Genomic DNA, 18112 nt, shown 5'->3' on the forward strand with positions numbered 1-18112 from the left:
GCTTAGACCAGAGATACTTTACAAATCTGAACTTAGCCACTTCAGGTAGGGTTAAGGTAGCAAAAGGAGCTTCCCATGTTTAAAACGCAATAGAAAAGACAGAACAGGAAAAGGACACACAAATGATACATGGAATTACTTCTTTGAAGGCTTGTGCACTCATATGCTATGTATGTGTTTGCCCTTTTTGCTCCTCTCAGACTATTTCTTTAACATCTCTTAATCATATTTAACCAAATTTGAAGAAAGGGACTCAAACATACTGTGTTCCTACATAGGAAGTTAATTGATTAAAACAGTCCTTGAGCAAAAGCCTGCAATGTGAGCTGACTTCTCACATGGCACCCCCCACGGGAGAGTGTTCTTTTGCACGTCAAAACTGTGGAAAAAGTTTTCCCATGTCAGGGAGCAGCAAGAGCAGGGCAAGCCGGTAGCCAAGGCTGGTGACAGCACGGGGCGGGCAATGGCTGCCACACTGGCAGGGCAGAGCCGCACAGCACCTGGGCTGGATGAGCAGAGCTGGAAAGTGAAGGCAACAACCAGGTCTAAGGTCAATCCTGGAAATCCAAACATGAAGTTGGGGACAGGCACCGCTATGACACAGCTCGGTCTGGACCTGATGGCCTGGGCTTGAGCTTAGGTGGAGCCCCTGGGCAATGGGCAGCGGGTGAGGGGAGATCCCAGTCACAGACTGCAGATCCCCAGGCAACCAGTGGTGTTGTCTCTGCTGCCAGCACAGGGGCTTGTTTTCAATGAGGGCCCACATCTCTAGGTGTTTCTACAATAAATTCATGAATATTTTATATGTTTTCCAAAGAACCCTTAACAAAATAATTTCATGCGAATGCTGTTTCTGATAACGTAGATCCATGATATTTCTTAAAAATGCTTATCTGAGGAAGGGATGTCTTGCCAAGAATGAACATCGACATTTGTTACAGCAAATGCTGCTTTTTTTCTGCCCAGTCTGCAGCCTTTGAGGAAATATCAGACACATGGTAATTGCAAAAGAGGTATATTATTTCAACAAAATTTTGCATTTTCATATACGATGATTGAGAGTGACAGTGAATTCACATAGTTGTAAGTGGCTTTTTAGAGCTGATAACATCTAGAGCAGGAGTGGGAGTAATTTATACACAAATTATTTACCATGCATGTCTGCTGGTGCCATTTACTAAAAAAATATTAATTGTAATTAAATTAATCTGGTCCTGTGGAAATATAATCTTGACAAAGTGTGTTTCTTGCTGCCACAGAATGCTATTAGCTCACTGAGTTTTATGTGTTGTTAGTAATTTAAGTACTGTACCAGTCAAAATAACTGCAAATTGCTGGTACCAGATGTCATTAATGCAGAAAAGCATTTCTCCACCCTAACCTTATTTTCAGTAATGTAAAGGAAAAAACTGAAGGTATTGTGCAGTTAATTAGGAAATTAACTGTTACCTAGTAATCTTGCATTTTGTTTTCTAAAGAAAATGCTTTCTTCCGTATGCAGATCAGAGAATGAAACATAGCATTATTATTAATTTCTCCACTGGAGGAACTGGTGGGGAAACTTTGCTTAAGCATTTTGAGTTGGCAAATGCAGATAACTTCAAGTCAGTCTTTTTATGCACAAGCTTATGTGCATGAGTTCAAACATCACTGAGGAGATGGGGAGGGAAACTGAGTGGGTAGGTGAGGTTAAAACTGCTTCCCAAGGGAGATAAACGAAACCCCACTGCAGGTGATGGAGACCCAGACTCAAAGCCCTGCTCCATGTGATTGCCAGCTGGGGTAGAAATTGGGCTTCCAGCTTTTCCCTGGGGAATGCCCTCAGCACTTGGCTGTTGATGTTCATGGGGATAGGTAGTACTTAGGCTGCACAGATATTCACGGTGTATGTTCTTTGCCTTGCTGCATTTTTGCTATTGGTCTAAGTCATTAAATGTATAGTGTAAAACTAAGTGTGACAAACTTCTTGAGCTTTAAAATACGCTTTGGAACTAGGCAAGGTTTTTTTTTTTTTCTCCTTTACTGTGACTTGGATCAAGTGAAGCAAAAGGAAGAGATAGTAATGCTGGGAGAAACGAAGGAATATGTCAACCAGAAGGTATTCACGTTAACAGCAGTGAAAAAGAGGAGGAGAGGTGAATACAAAAATCAGAACAGAGACAGGGTATTGAGCAAAGATAAAGCAGTGGTGGGAAAAGGTAGAAAAAGCAAAGGGGAGAGAGAATAAGGGTAAGCGATAAAATGAATGATCAAATATAAAAAGATGAGAAGTGGAGGAGAATCAAGGTACAACTGGAGTTGAGTGCTAAGTTGCAAGAGGAGTGAGAGCAGGACGGAGTGCCTCTCTAAGCAGAGCTGGCTGAAAAAGGAGGTGAACAGAGGAGAAGAGGGTCAACAGTCTATCGACTGTCAGTCAAACTCTTGACCTGCTTGGTTGGGGAGGGACTGTGATGTTGACATTGGAGTTTGGGGCTTGTAGTATGTGAACAAGCTGAGGAATCTTGCACCTGTTTATACAAGTGGTGAGAAGTTAGCCAGAGTGCTATGGATGCAGAAGGGGAGCCATAGGAATTTACTACATTCTCATGAAACAGTTCCCTTTCAATGGTAGAAGGGTTACTAAGATGAGAAAAGTATTTTCACGGGGAGAAAACACAGGGTACTGAAGGGTATTTTAATCTATCCGAGAAAGACAGAATGAGAAGCAGTTGCTGGAAAGTGAAACCAGATTAATTCAAATTAGAAATAAGGCAAGTGTCTTTAACAGTGAAACGGATTACCAAGAAAGAGGTGAATTTTCTATTTCCTAATATCTTTATGTCAGTATCCTCCTTTTAAATGTGGAAACTAAAGCTATAGATATCTGCTCTCCTTGTAACATTTTCAACAAATGGATCAAGTCTTTGCCACGGAACTGTGCTTAGAGCTCACGTTGTCACTTCTTTACCACAAGCCCTACTTACTATTTTCCTGAGTATTGTTCCTTAGTCTTGAAAACAGGACCAGGGAAGAAAAATTGAACAAACTGTTTTTCATGAAAAGACAGCTGAGGGGAGATGGGCTAACAGATTGTTGCAGGCTGCTGTTGTAAGAGGGCGTTGCAAGGACAAAGCATGCGTCATTCTTCATGCCCACTGGGAACTGGCTAAGAAGTAAATGTGATCTGAAATTGCAGTTGAGGATGTTTTAGTCTAGATGTGAGGGGAAACTTTTCAAGTTATGAAGGAAAATGGGAGACTAGATTTACTTGCTAGGCCTGTGCAATCTCAATCATTAGAGGCTTTCAAGAAAAAGTTAGATAAATATCTGCCCGGATGGCTTAGACCTCAGTAGGAAGATAGGCTTGGATGATTCATAGACCTTTCCATTCGGAATTTCTAGGATTTTTCCCAGATAAATATTTTTGTGAGTTTTGATTTAAAACATGTTTTGTTTGAATGGGTCCTGTTTCCCAAGTGCTCTGATTTCTTTGTTAGTACTCTCATCTTTTCCTCATTTATCAGTCTGCAGTATTTGTAATATCAATTCCCTCTGCTGGGTTTGCTTTAGTTACTTCTCATTGATGGAAGTGTTCCTTTGTAAAGGCTTTCATCCCAATCCTTTTGGGAATTTGCTAGTAATGGTGCCTCAGATGTCAAGTCCCCGTTAATGTCTATGTTTTCAAGCTAGGCAGATATTTTTAATCCATTTAATGTGTACTTCAGTCATGCTGTATTCTCAGGTGCTAATTTAGAGGCCTTATATGAATCTAAGAAATTTGCACTATTGACCTAACTTGTAATCAACTGGAAGGTAAAAATCAGGTTTGTTAAACAAGAGCTAGTCTCCTGCAAATAATTTTTGCTGGCATTCATTATATTCCTGGCTTTGTTTTGTGTTGTGTGAATGCTATGTTAATCATTCCATTCACCTGCACCTATTAAATATTGGAATAATGTTACCACTCTTGCAGTCTTTGGGAATGCACAAACTTAGCCTTGGGCCTGGGGTTAGTCTCACTTGAAATTAATTTTATCACTTAGTGGGAAAAAATCCCAACAACCCTGAATTTTGGGACAGTGAGGTTTTTCCATTAATTTTTATCCACTTTGGGAAAAGTAGATGTAAAAAACTTCTTTTATATATAAAAAGCCAGCTCTTTTTTCTGTGTAACCATTGCTGGTTTACTATGTTTTTCCTCAAGCTAATAATTTTACCTCCCCTACGGAAAGGAATGCATGGTTATGGCTGAGGAAAACAGGGGAAAGTGAAGAGTTTTCAGATGTGCCCTCCTGGAGGACTGAAGTGCACTGCTGTTCATTGCAATGCAAGGCTGTCAGTAGCATAGGAAATAAATACGTAAACGTCGGAAACCACTGCAGATTTAGTGGGCCAACTTTCAGAAGAAATGTATCAGCTTGGAGTGATCAGCTTTGAGAACACATCAAGAGCTGTCAACACAGCCCAGAGCCATAAATATTTAATTTATCTTGACCCTTTTGATGTTGACAATCAATGTTGTTCTCTGCTGCTGCAGATCTGGGACTATTATCCTGACAGTGATACCAGTCAGTTTGTCAAATGGAATGACACTATCCCTCCATATTCTGTTCTTCATGGTCATGGGATTCTGTCAGAAGCCTTTGCACACAGTGCATGGACTATGTGAAATTTATAGCTGCAAAATCCTACTCAGAAGTAGAACAGACCAGCATAATTAGGTAATATATCTTGTTAATGATAGTTTTATGCAACAAGGTATACAAAGTAAAACTGACTGCCTGCAAAAAAACCCCAGATTAACTAATGATAAAATTCTGAATGCTTATAAAAGTCAAATGTTAACATTGTGGTTTTGCTTTGCCACCTTTTTTTTTTTTTGGTTTATCATTGCATTAAAAACATTCAAAAGTATTTGCACCGAGTTAAAGGTATGATTTATCTACCAACTCTTCTTTTTTAGCTGTCTTTGCCTGTTACAAAGATTGCTGGAGAAACAGTGTATGGCTGTCCGGCAGTTACACTGGCACGTTGATTCCATAAGTCTGGAGAGTACATCAGTGTTTAAAACTGAGTGTTTTAGTGAAACAGGTAAGTAATTTGAATTGAGGCAGTTAAAATGGTTGTTGGTTTCAGCTGTCAAAGAGAGGGAGAATTACGCCTAAGGTAAATGGATGATTATTGGTCATCAGAGCGATGATAATTTTTAATGTAGCATGTTTCGTACCAGTAGGAGCTCAAAAGCATAAGATTTCCTATGCAGTCACTTCAGGTAGCCGATCTTCTGTGGAGTTTGGTTTGACTCAGCAACATTTACACAATGATTTATAGGTTGCAAACAGAGAATGATGCTACCGTTTGAAACTTGATAGAGCTCTGTCAAGGTCCATTAATGTGTGTGAAGTCTGAAGAAATTACATTACCACCCAACTCTTCTGAGAAGTGCTACAGACATTTTGTGGTTATATATTCTTCCAGAAGAAAGGGGAATCAGTGGAAGCATAGCATGTCCTAGTATCGCACAGCAACCTTAAACAAGGTGCCACCTCCTATGTCTGTAGAAATAATTTTTTCTCTGGTTTCTCCCAACCTGGGGGGGGGGCCAGGACTGTATCTGACTGATACTAATCATATGATTGGAGTCCCATTGGATCTGAATTCCAAACAATATAACAGCTCTGGTGGTAATAAAAAGTTCTGATTTACTCTGTGGGTAAGAGTACAAATAGGATGAATAAATGTGAATTCCTATCCTGCAGGGTTTCCTCTTTGTAAGCAAAAGCATGCAACTGGTTAAAAAGCTGTTAAAGCAGGGTCTAGCACCAGGATCACGATGGCTTTTTCACAGCTACGTATAAGAGAGATGCACATTTTCACAAATATGTCTTTCTCACAAATGTTTTCATTTATATAATTCGTGAAATACATTACGTAACATTCTGTTTATCAAAATTTGTGGTTTTACTACTGTGATTCCCAGCTATCAGTACACTTCTGTATAGAGCAGTTGGGTTGAGTGGAACCTGCTGGGAGGTGCACTTTCTCAAAAACATGAAGGTGATGACTCTTCAGGCCTTGCTTTCAAGGAACCCATGTGATTGAAAACCAGTGGAATTGGGCATAATGTCATAATTTTCTTCATGATGGACCCTGAATTCCTTTGTTGGACTGGGAGCATTTGTCTTCCCTGCTTTATCCTAAAGACAAAACCCAGCAACGTGACTTCATTTCAGAGAGCAGGTTGATGGAACATGTTGGCTGCTAGAATATATTTTCATCCAAATTCTACTGATTTTCTTAGTCAAGAACACATGCTTTTTTTTTTTTTTTTTTTAATCCTGGTTAAATTGACAGCTGCTCTCGTAGAATTAAATGTGCCGCAGGTAGGTGACCGAGTGAGCTCTGTCTGTCACTGAAGTGTGTGTCCTGTCTGAATAAGCACCTATTCTGTGTTGGCCTGTTACATGGTGACTGAGAAAGGAAATGAGCATGGGAATTCAAACAATGGTTTTGCACAAATACTTGTCAGTAAAGCAGGTGACCATCTTTAAGGGGTAGATGCAAAATCACACCAGTTGGGAGCATTTTTGTATGGTTTGTAATCTTCTCTGCTTCAGAGCAGTGCTCTTAAACTAAGAGCTATAGGCTACATCCAACCTACAAAGGACAACCAAGTGATCTGCCAACAGTCAGTACAAATTATCTTTTTCACCTTGTGGCTCTGGGCAGTTCTGTCTTTCTTCAGTGCTGGACTACGCTCTGGTCTATTATGAGTTTACCTGTGCCCAGGGAAAAGAAACAGCACACCACCTACTCAACTTTTTCCTCAAACTGTATTAATTTAACTAAAATTTAGAAAAACTTGAGTGAAGGGATCAGTTTGGGGAGTTGACTGTGGCTTCAAAAGAAAAAGATGACAGTATTTAGTTTTCAGTTAGAGAGGTTAAATACCATGGGGTTTATAATATTTTCGTCTTAATTTGTGATGGATAAAACCAATGTGATGAAATGCAGTACACAAATACTTTTTTTGAATAAATTGTTTAGCAGTAGACAAAAATACCTGAATTAAAATGTGATGGGAGTCAGAGCATAAACATTTACAAAGGAGAATAATCAATAGGTCTAAATGTTGCATCTTGAGAAAATACCCACAGAAAGTTTGTTCTGAAAGAAATCCTGCCTCAAGGCATAATAAAAAATATGACCAAAACAAACAGGAAAAAATAAGTATGTTGAAACAGCCTCATTCTGAAGGAGGGTGAAAATGCTCTGTTGCAACTGTATAATGGCTGTACTTTTATTTAAATGCATTTAAATAAACAGTATTTTACAGAACATTTCCTGAGAACAGGAACAGAACATTTCCTGAGAATTTCTTCTCTCCTGCACACACAATGTCTTAGAATTGGGGTGAAATTTTGTTTTTGGTAAAACTAACATTTTCTTTCAAAATCCACTAACATTTACAGATCTGTTGTGCAGTAATTTTTCTTTTGTGCAGATTTTAAGATAGGATTTGTATGTTTTGGCAGTATGGATTAGATGATACTGGCTGGATTTCAACACACTACTTGTATTAAAACACGAAAAGTTGTCTGGGTAAAATGGTATGAGTTCCTGCAAAGAAGTGCTTTATCTGTTTTGCAATTATTTCTATAATATTAGCAAGTCTGTTAATACAAGGCAAAGAGCAGTTTGCATTCCATTTAATAATATCTTTCCATGCATAACGCTTCCCATGTGCAAGACTCAAACCTCCTTATGAAAAAGAAGAAAATCTCTGACCCATTGGGTACACATTAGAAGCCATAGAGTGGCCAGCGAAATGACCATGGTAACAGGCCAAGACAGGAATCAATAGGCAGTCCAGTGCCTGATTTTGATGGATTTCCTCTCTCTTTAGATGCATTGTCATCTCTCAGCTGCACTCAGGGACCATAGTGTTCATCCCAAGACCTGTATTTTATGATCTTGCTTAGTTTTTCAGTTCTTTATCATCAGCTTAGATGGTAGGCTTAGAGCAGTGTGGAGAGTGCATGTGCATTACTTATCTGCTTCAGCTGTCTGGAGGGGAAACAAATTGAGCTCTGCAAAGCTGGCTCATATCAACTATCTGGGGCACACTTATGCTCTCTGCTACAGTTAGTACTTGGATGCTGTACAATTCTCCACTGTGCTTTTCCTGAAAATGCTTTGTGAGATGCTGAAGTGCTTTTAGCTCCACTTCACTAATGGGGAATTGAGCTTCTCTACAACCAGGAGACACGGAGTCCCCTTCAGACGCTCCAAAGTGTTTTAGACCCCTTGCTTAAGAGGTGATGAATTTCCCTCTGGACATACCCACTTTTCTGCATAAGCTTAAGAAAAACATAAACAGCTTGCTTAGGCTTGTGCAATTAACTGCTAGTGATTGCCTACCTAGAGGGATTAGACAAGACTTTCATACTGATTCAGGCACCAAAAGGTAGATCAAGTGAATACCTAAATTATGTTGTTCAGGGAGGTTTGTGTGGTTGCTCAGGAGACAGAAGATGTCCTGGCCAACGCTTAGCCATCCTTCCTATTCCTCACCCAGGTTTGTTTGCTATTTGTTCCCCTTTTGGAAGTCCTTCTGGTGAACTTTCTGGTGGAGACCATTGCTTATGGGGGCTGTTGGTATCTTATTTTATGTCTCTGCTATTTCAGTTGAGGCTCTAATGGTAGAGGTGTTTCATCTGGTTGGGAATTGAGTATCAGAAGAATTAAAATATAGTCAAACAAAAAACCTATATTTGCGTTCTGAAATCATAGAAGCCTCCAGTATTTATACTGTCCGCAAAACTTGGAAAGTTTACAGTTGGATCATCTTGATTCACCATGATGTTTTGCATATCTGTACAAAATAATTCTATGTCACTTAAATTTCAGACTTTACTTTTTAAATTGAAAGAGCCTGAGCTGACCTGATGATTCATCAGTTTAGGAAGGTAACTGCTGAGATTCAACTGCTCGCAACCAACATTTATTCCAGCCTTACTTAAAATAAAGGGTTGTAACCTCAATAATTAGCACTGACTTGTAATAGTTTAGCCAGGAAACAGAGGGGATTATTTGTCTGTAGGGTCCTTTTTATTTTGTACATACAAGCCTTATTTTGCACATGAATTAAATTAAAAAAAAAAAGTGTGTATGTGTGTGGCAGATGGGCTGGAATTCTTTCCTCTGAGGAATCCAGTTTGGAAGTGAAATGTATATTATGTTTTGTTCCTGTCTTTAAAGTTAGGAAGAAAAGCAACTCTACAGGAACTTGGGGAGAGGTATTCATGAGGCGTTTATATCAACTGTTGTTCACAAGCAGACAGAAGTAATAATGTTTAACAGGAAATAGGAGTTTAAAAACCCACGTGTGTGGCACCGAGAAGGAGACACCCCAGATGGTGAATCCGCAGCCTTGTGGAGTGACACATCTAGGGGCTACTTTCAAGCTGCCAACACAACTGGTGCTGAATCTTCCAAACGGGCCAGATGTTATTGCTCACTCTTTGCATGGCTGGAACCCAAAGAGAAACAGAGGCCTTGCATTTTCTCTATTTTCACACTACCATATGGGAGTGAGATGCAACATGGATGAATTGAATTGCATGTAGTTTTCTAGATGTGTTGTTAGGTTTACCTCCATTCCATGTTACAGCAACTGCTGATATTTGAGGGCCTTTTAGGTTCTTGCTTTGGTTTGCTGAGGTAGGCATCCAGAAAGGCACAGATTCAAAAGCCTCGAATCTGCAAATGATTTTAGAAAAATTTTGGAAGGAGAATAGTTTTTATTCATGTGAAGGCAGTATGGCCATGTCCTGGCAGTGTTAGAAGGTGTGTGAATAGGATGTACAAGACTGAAAGGTCCTTGAAAAGGAAGGTAGCAGAAAGCTGTTCATGTTACAAGAATAAAGACCAAGAAGTCACAGTCATGTATAGAGCTCTGTGGCAATAAGTATTGGATGAGACGCTGAGGGACAGTCTGTCCAACATGTTACAATCTAGATGTTAAAAGCAGGCAGCGCAGTCCGATGTCAAGTATGTTACCCCAGGGGTCCCAGAAGACACTGCACTTATTTCCAGAGCTACTGCTGACCCTGGCCAGTTGATCCAGTGCTCCGTGGCTGGCTGCTCTGCCAGTTGTCCTTCTGAACTGTTTTTGGAAATGGTTTGCATCGCAGGTAGTCCTTTCTCAGCTCCTACCAACAATGGGTACATATGTAATGGTAAGGGGCTGTACCTTCTGGCATAGATAACTGCTGTCATAACGTAAACAACAACTGAAGTCAAAAAACCAAATGTAGGCTGTGCACCTTGACTAGAGTGTGGCAAAGTGTTTTGTTTGGGTGATGGGACTGAAGTCAAGACCTGTTTGGTTTTTTTTTTTCCCTCTAAGGCAAATTGCCATCCTGAAGTCCAGGCCCCATCTGTTGAGGCTGTTGCTGGCAGCATTGGATCCGTGCACGTGCCAGGTGAGGTGCTGCCACTTCATGCATTCACAACACAGGACTGTGTTTTCTCTTGTGTTTCAGGCTGTGCCTGTTGCATAGATGTGTGAGGTGAGAAAGGTGCTGCAGTGTTGCTCCACAGCTGGTGCTCCAGCTCTGAGCCGGCCCTGTGCTCCAAAGCTTCCCCTTTCCTCTTGTGCAACAGCTCCCCCACTCCCCCCCTCGCCACCCCCCCTATGTATCCTAATGCTTCAGCCCTTTCCTGCCATGCAAGCTAGGGACCTGCTAATGGGCAACCACAACACACCCATCAGGTTACCTACTGGTAGAATGGGACAGGCTATCATTAGGCTACATTAAGAGGTCTTTGCAGCAGTCTGCCTGCACTACAGTCCTTTGTTGTACATCTAAGAAAGCAATAGCTTTTAAATCCAGCCTTCTGTGTTGTGGCAGCATGTGGGTGCCTAGAGGCACTGAAGTACTTACAGCCAGAAAGAGGGAAGTGAGGAGAGTGAATGTGAATTGCTATTATTATTAATAATAATATTAATGAAAAAGCTCCCAAAGATCAAGGACGTTCAAATTAATTATTCCTAGTTACAATATACAGCATGAAAAGAGGCTGCCTAAACCAATAATGGGCTTCTAGTCCTTTCCTTATTAAATTAATTTTGTTTCAGATCTTCAGCTTTTTCTCCATCTGTGCAAAATTTTTATAAATATTTAAAAGAAGAATTAGAAAGGAAAGATTAAGGAGAGCAGCAGCAGCAGTGAGCCAGCTGAGAAAGGAGTATGGAAAAGAAATAACTTATGAGATACTGAAGCATTTTTGAATAAATATCCTTTCATTTTTATGACTATTATCATTCTTTTTCAAATACTCTTATGACCAGATCCTGCATTTCTTGTGCATTTAAATCTCCCATTAACCTCAATGCCACAGTATTCAAAGGACCCTATCTTGCCATCCATGTGCTCAGTGGAACTTTGGATTTGTGAGGAATGAAAAATTGCACCTTTAGGATAATTGAGCCATCCTTTTATTCTAAAATTGATAGTAGAGACTGAAGGTAATCAGATACTTTTGCATGAATCACACTTTCTTAAAATATGATCATTGCCTAGGTTAATCTGAAATATAGGTGTGAATTTTACTGCTGTCCATATGGATGAATATTAATTACATAATTCTTCTGTGGTTAGCTAGCTTCTCTCTGAGCACTAAGCCCTGCGTGGAAGTCCAGAGGTGATACCCTGTTTCTGTTGAAATCACTGGCAAAATTCTTGCTGACTTTGGAGGACCCAGGAAGTCACTCCAGATACCTTAGCAGAATTATACTGGAAAATATTTACCATTATCATTAGACCCTTGGGAACTTTTCCAGAATGCTTTGCTCAAACACACACCTTTTGTTTAGGTAAGGCCGTTTATTCTAAGTTTATTGTTTGTGAATGTGTTGAACACCAAAAAAAGATCAAATGATGGAAGATATGCTCTAGTTGCTTTGTGTACTTTTTGCTACAACTGTCTGCATAATAGCATGATTTACACATGGTTTTCCATTGTTGGTATTTTATTTATGCCGCATTTTTGAGCTGATAATTCAAAAGCTTAAAGTATCTTTTGAAAGTATTGCTTAAGTAGATCATTTAATTCTCCGTGGGGAGTCTCTATTTTTCCCCTCCAAGAAGAATGACATTACAGTTGCAAAGTATATTGCAATTAAAAGGAATTGTTTTGACCAAAGGGGGAGAGAGAGAAAACAATGTGCTTTACTCTTCTGTGATTTTATACCCCGTCTCCCCCTCTTTACATAGTCATAGTTGCCTAAACAATAGGCATTTGGATGCCTAGCTGACTCTTCGTGTCCGTGACTAGCTGGTATGTACTCGAAATAACAGGAATTTTGCACACAGGATATGTATATACCGGCTCAGATTCCTGTTCAACTCAACCTGAAGACAGCTGGTTGGCTGGGAATTTGCAGGGGGAAGTTGCCTGGGGTGCTGCAGCAGAAGCAGAAGGTGTAGTGGGAGTGGAGTCTGTCCTGTCTTTGCCAAGTGAGTGGTGTTAAAGGGCTGTTATAGTCTAAAGTGTGAGTTGCTGTGGTATGAATTCATCCTGAAGATAGGGAGCTGCTGTGACCCTTCCTTGGCAACCTCTTGCTCTGTTGTGAATCTGAGCAGGAATCTCTGAGTGACTCCTGGCTATGCTTGAAAAACCAGCGTCAAATATTTTCCATTAATTGTAAATAATTGCCTGTTGGGACACTTGTGCTAAGGTGCTTGTGCACCAACCCAGTACAATCTGTTTCATAATTTCTGTATTCATCTACTTACCAGCAGAGCTGTGTGCATATGGCATAATACTTGCCATGAATATTTGTTCAAGTCTGACTGTGTGGTTGGATTCAGCCATACCCAGGACCTGCTTTCTTCTCAGAAGCTTTGAGCACTTGCTTGACAAGTTGGTTTCAGCTGTTTGCTCAGTTGTAATTTTAAATCTCCTCATTTAAGGGAGAAAAAAACCCCACCCAACAAACCCCACCTTTCTTCCAGTCTGCCTCCTCTCTCTCCGTCAGCTGCAGTGCTTGAGGGCTGTCAGCTCTGCCCTGGTTGCTGCTCGTGTGTGGAGAACTTCGGTAACCCTGCAGCTCATGGAGAAGAGGTGCCGTGTGTCCTGCAGAGAAATACCCCATCAGGGTTTCCAGCACGTGATTTGGATTGCCCCAAAGGTGCCTCTCTTTCCTATTTAGTGTAAAGGAAGCCTGTGTTGCTCACTGTGTTGCATCACGGGTGTGATGAGTCCTGTCACTGGTTAGAGAGAGCTATATGCAGTCCTCTTGGTTCTTAAATTTGGTCATCAAGTACAAACCTGCCTGGGAACAACTTCTTGGCATACTGTCAAGCTCATTGATAAACCATTCCAGGTCTTCTGTCTGTCATTGACCTGCACAGGAACGGTCATGATTTGGAGAGGGTCTCCATGACTAGAGATATCAGGTGCTGTGAAACAGCATTGACTAGGATGTTTCAAAATTACTTTTTGATGACATCAAGATTTTTGGGATGCCCTGCTTTTTAAAAAGAATTTGACAACAAAGAAAATAGTGATGGGGAAGAGTAGACTATAGAGCTCTAATTCTAGCAGATTTCAGTCTTGTTTACATCCTAAGTGTACGGAACTTCATTGAAAGACTTAGTAATCAATATCCCCATCCCTTGTGTTTAAACATGAAAAATGGATTTAGAAGAAGCAGAGAGTTACGCAGCTGTTAATTAACCTGTTCATTTTATAGAGGTCTGGATTTTTTTTCATGTGTGATATGGGAATTATATTTTTTCTGTTTTAACACTAGTAGAAGTTAATAAAACAATTTAAAAAAAAAATAATTGCCTAGCTTAGAGAAAGCTTTAACTATGTAACCTATTATTTGTATAGCCTCCTCTTTCAATATGTTGCTGAAGTGCATTTGTTGCTTTTTCTTTTTCTTCCCCAAAGAAAAATCAATCTTGTTAGGTCAGCACTATGTTTTAAACCACTGTGAAATGTGCATTTTATTATTTAAAAGTAGAACAGCCTTAGAATCTTCTTCAGGGTAAAAAATTAGTTAATAGAGGAAAGGCAGATGGTGATAAAGAAAAGCTTGGCAGGGGGTGCAGAGATCTGAGACCTTACAGAGAAACCTGTTCAGCATGTTTGAGGGGACGTCTATGCATGCATGGCCATGTTCCTTTTGTCCCTTGAATCCGTGCAGTTCATAGCTTTCATGAGCATGGTGAACCTCAATGACATTTAATGTATAGTAAGAAATTATTTTGCTGGTCTCACTTGGTGATGTGAATTTATTACTAGTCTCAGATCTATCTCTTTTCTTCTTTTGTAATGCTTTTCAGGGAGGGAGGCTCCTCCCAACAAAATGGAAGTGTTCATTTAAAATTTTTTCTGTTTTCTTCTTTTCTGTTTTTGCCATGGGTCATCTGCAGCTGTTAAGAACTAAACAAGAAAATAGAACAGATAAAACCAAGAGTAAATTATACATGGTGAGAAAATTGAAGAAAATGAAGGACTTGCCTTTGTAAAGGAGAAACAAATACTGTGCTAAGAGAGCTTTTTGTTTGTTTCATATAAGAAACTAGTGTGGATGATTTTCTTCTAATTTATATGTTTATAGGGGACAGTTCTTAGTATATGTAATAATCAATTCAGTTTGCATTTCTGAACTACGTGTTTCTTGCACTATAGCTTTGCAAGGGTCCTTAGTCAGACAACCTGTTAGCTATGTTACTCACTTTTCTAGGTAAGTATAGAATTGCAGAGTTAATATTCTAGTACTGCTTATATCTGATGACGACAGAAGAATTGAATCATTACAAAACTTCTCTTCATGAAAACTCCTGATGTCGAGTTTAGCAACTGTAGGGTCACTTTCAATATCATTCTGCATTTTCTTGTCACTTCTAATCTGCTTCTAAAATTGCACTGGAACACAGGTAGCATTTCTAGTCCACTTAACTCATCTCTGCACCAACTGATACAGAAGTGATGAAATTAAACCTCTCTTTGGCCATTAGGGCAAATAGCAAACGACCCTGACCTGACTAAGGAACAACATTGATCTAAACTGCTCAAGAGCAGCTAAGGAGACAAAGTCCTTTAGAAGCAAATGCCTCTTGAAGATCGCCAGGGGGCAAGAGAAACTCTCCAGGGCTGCATCTTTTCAAGGTGTACAACATGTTTGATCAGTGAGCTGTGCAGACTGGTGTGATGTGGATATATAAATCTTAATGGAACTTCTTTCCATCCCCTTTGGTACGGATAATGACACCAGGGATATTTAGTTTAAAGAAAAGTCACTTAAAAAGAGAGGTTTGATCAAGGCAGACAAAATGGGTCTTCACTGGGCAGAAATTGAAATACAGGAAATTCTATTTAATTGTAAGAAAAAACTATTTTACTGTAAGAGCGATCAAATGCTGGAACACGTTGTCCGAAGCGGTTATAGAGTCTCCATCCTTGGAGATAGATATTCAAAACCCAACAGGACATAGTCCTGAGCAGCCTTCTGTAGGTGGCCCTGCTTTGATCAGAGGGGCTGGACTAGGTGATCTCCAGAGGTGCCTTCCAACCTCAACAACTCTGTGATTCTGTGAAATAATGATGGGATGAAAAGATCATCCAGGTGACCGTGGCTTACCCTTTTTTATAACAAGGTCAAGCAGACATTTGAGAAGTCTAATGATTAAGCACTGTGCTCCTCTTCTGGGCTTTTCAGCCCCAGAGAGAGTTTGGTATAGTTCAGGAGCAGAAGAAGAGGGTGTGGAGAAGAAAGACTGAATGCTAGCAAGTTTTGGATTTCCATCTGTGGGCAGTGGAATGCAACTCATTTCATGCTTGTATGTGCCTTCAGTGCTGGGTGCTAGGATAAAGACTGGATTAATTAGCTTGTGCAATAGTGGTTATACAAATCCATGTGTGGTCCATGCATTCTCTGTTCCTAGAAATGAGACAAGGCTGCTGCAAATTCTGTTTTAAGAAAAAAGCATGGAACTGAAAGGGAAAATAATGATCTTTTTGAATCACCTAGCAGCACACATTCGTTTTGGGTACATACTTGGCTCAGCAGGTGGTATTATTTACTGACCAAAGAACATTAGTCAGCATGGCAAGCTATGGGCATTTCAAATCAGAAAAAAACTAATAAAGTCTTTCCCTGACTATGTAGCTCCTCTTTTTAATTTATTGTTCACAGTAGGTGGAGAAGATTGAAATTATAGTGGTGATTAAAAATGAGCAGATAGAAACTTAGCAAAGTAGTCTGACAATTTTGAGAAATATCCAGATCTAACTAGATGAAGTCTGAAATCAACTGCAGTCCCTCATTCTGCACTCAAAACATGCCTGCCAGTGTCTGGGTCTGGCTGTTTTGCAGCCACTTTCTACCACTTGGGATGGTGGTGGGGTGGGTGGGGAAGGCGAGATAGCAAGCCAGCATTTCAGTAAACTTCAGTGGGTGGGCTAACAGTGAGCCAAATGTAAAGCCTCACTGTAATCATGAGAGCTGCATTAGAAATGTGTCTTGGAACATAATCAGAGATTAACGATATGTTGTCTGCTTGTCTCCAAATGGCTTATGAGTGAGCATACTTGGAGAGACAAAAGCTTGGTTTTTTTGAGATGTGCACTAAAGTTTCAGACTCCTTGAGTCTGCTATTCAGTGGATGCAAAAGATTATTCCCTTTGGGTAGTTACAGCAGACAGTTGTTCCAGTAATATATTGTGCATTGAAAGATTAATATAGTTCTGTAGAAATTGCCATAAACCCTCAAAAATTAAAAAGAATGGGATTCTTCCATTCTTCTGGAGTGGGTGGGGGGGGGAAGAAATTACTGAGATTGACTCTCTGGCATACTGGAAAAAGTTGATATGAAATAAATATGCAACATCTGTGAAAGCCAGATGTGCATCTTGTGCCAGCCCTTCCTAAAAGAATAGTATTTGAAGGAGAAGAGGTTGTCAGTGGTCCATAGTCTATGAAAAGTTCTGCATGTTTGGGAGGTCAAAGCTAACATGTCACAGGTCCTGCCATGTCCCATCGGGAGAGGCCTCTAGCAAAACCCAGGTTAGAATGTCATCTGCTCCGGAGGTCACATATGCACATGTTTAAAGCCGTTGACATCGGTGTTACCCATGTGAGTGCTTAGAGGTGAGTATGTGTTCAGGTGCACTCAGTAGGGACCAATCTGAAGGAAGTGCCTAACTCTTTTCATGAACAGGGGCGAAAGTACGTCAAGTTCTTTGTGAGACTGGGGCCTCAGTTTGTCTGTATGGATACTGTGCATGGCCTGTCTTAATTTCTCTAGTTGTGTGCGCACATTGTCAGTGACTCCCATTTAATATGCAACACACAGAGCCTTTTTCAAGTACAGAATATTACTCTGCAACTAAACTGAAGTTCTCCCATTAATCTAAGGTTTAGAATTCATGATGACAAATCTTATTTAAGGGCCTATGTAAATTTTGACATTAATAATTCTCTAGCACTTTGACTTAAATCTGGGAGCTCCCTGTAATGCCTGACCTCAGAATCATGCTACAATATATTTTTCAGTTGCTTTTTCTCACAGCGATTTGTCTTAACCTGTCGCAGAGCATTGTCTCTGAATACACAGAAGCTGTCAGTAATGACGGTTTAGTTAGTTAGTTCTTTATTTTGTAACTATAGAACTATTTTAGTTTAGTTAGTTCTTTGTTTTGTAACTATACAATGACAACTTTCAATTGGTAGTGTTTTGTTGAAAAGCTTGATAATACTTTAAAATGCGTTGATTTCTCCCTGATAGGCTACAGCTTGTCATCTTTAAATATGGGAACGCTTTGATGCCGTGCAATAAGGTGCTACTGCTTTTCCTCACCAAATAGTTATACAGAGTGCTGATCAGGAGAACAAATATGACTTCTTCAACTTAATGTTTTGGGGGGTTTTTTTGGTGTTTTTTTTTTTTTTTTAATGTTGTATGGTTTTAATTGTATGTGTTCAGAATAGGCGAAGATTTTTCCAGTACTGCAGGAATTCTTGCGTTCCCAGTCTTCCACATCTCCCTCTTTCCAAAAACTGACTTGGTTCTAACATAGTAAAGTGACACCTGCCATCTCTTGCTGATGACAT

Source organism: Calonectris borealis, chromosome 19, assembly GCF_964195595.1.
Source record: "Calonectris borealis chromosome 19, bCalBor7.hap1.2, whole genome shotgun sequence".
Classification (NCBI taxonomy): domain Eukaryota; kingdom Metazoa; phylum Chordata; class Aves; order Procellariiformes; family Procellariidae; genus Calonectris; species Calonectris borealis.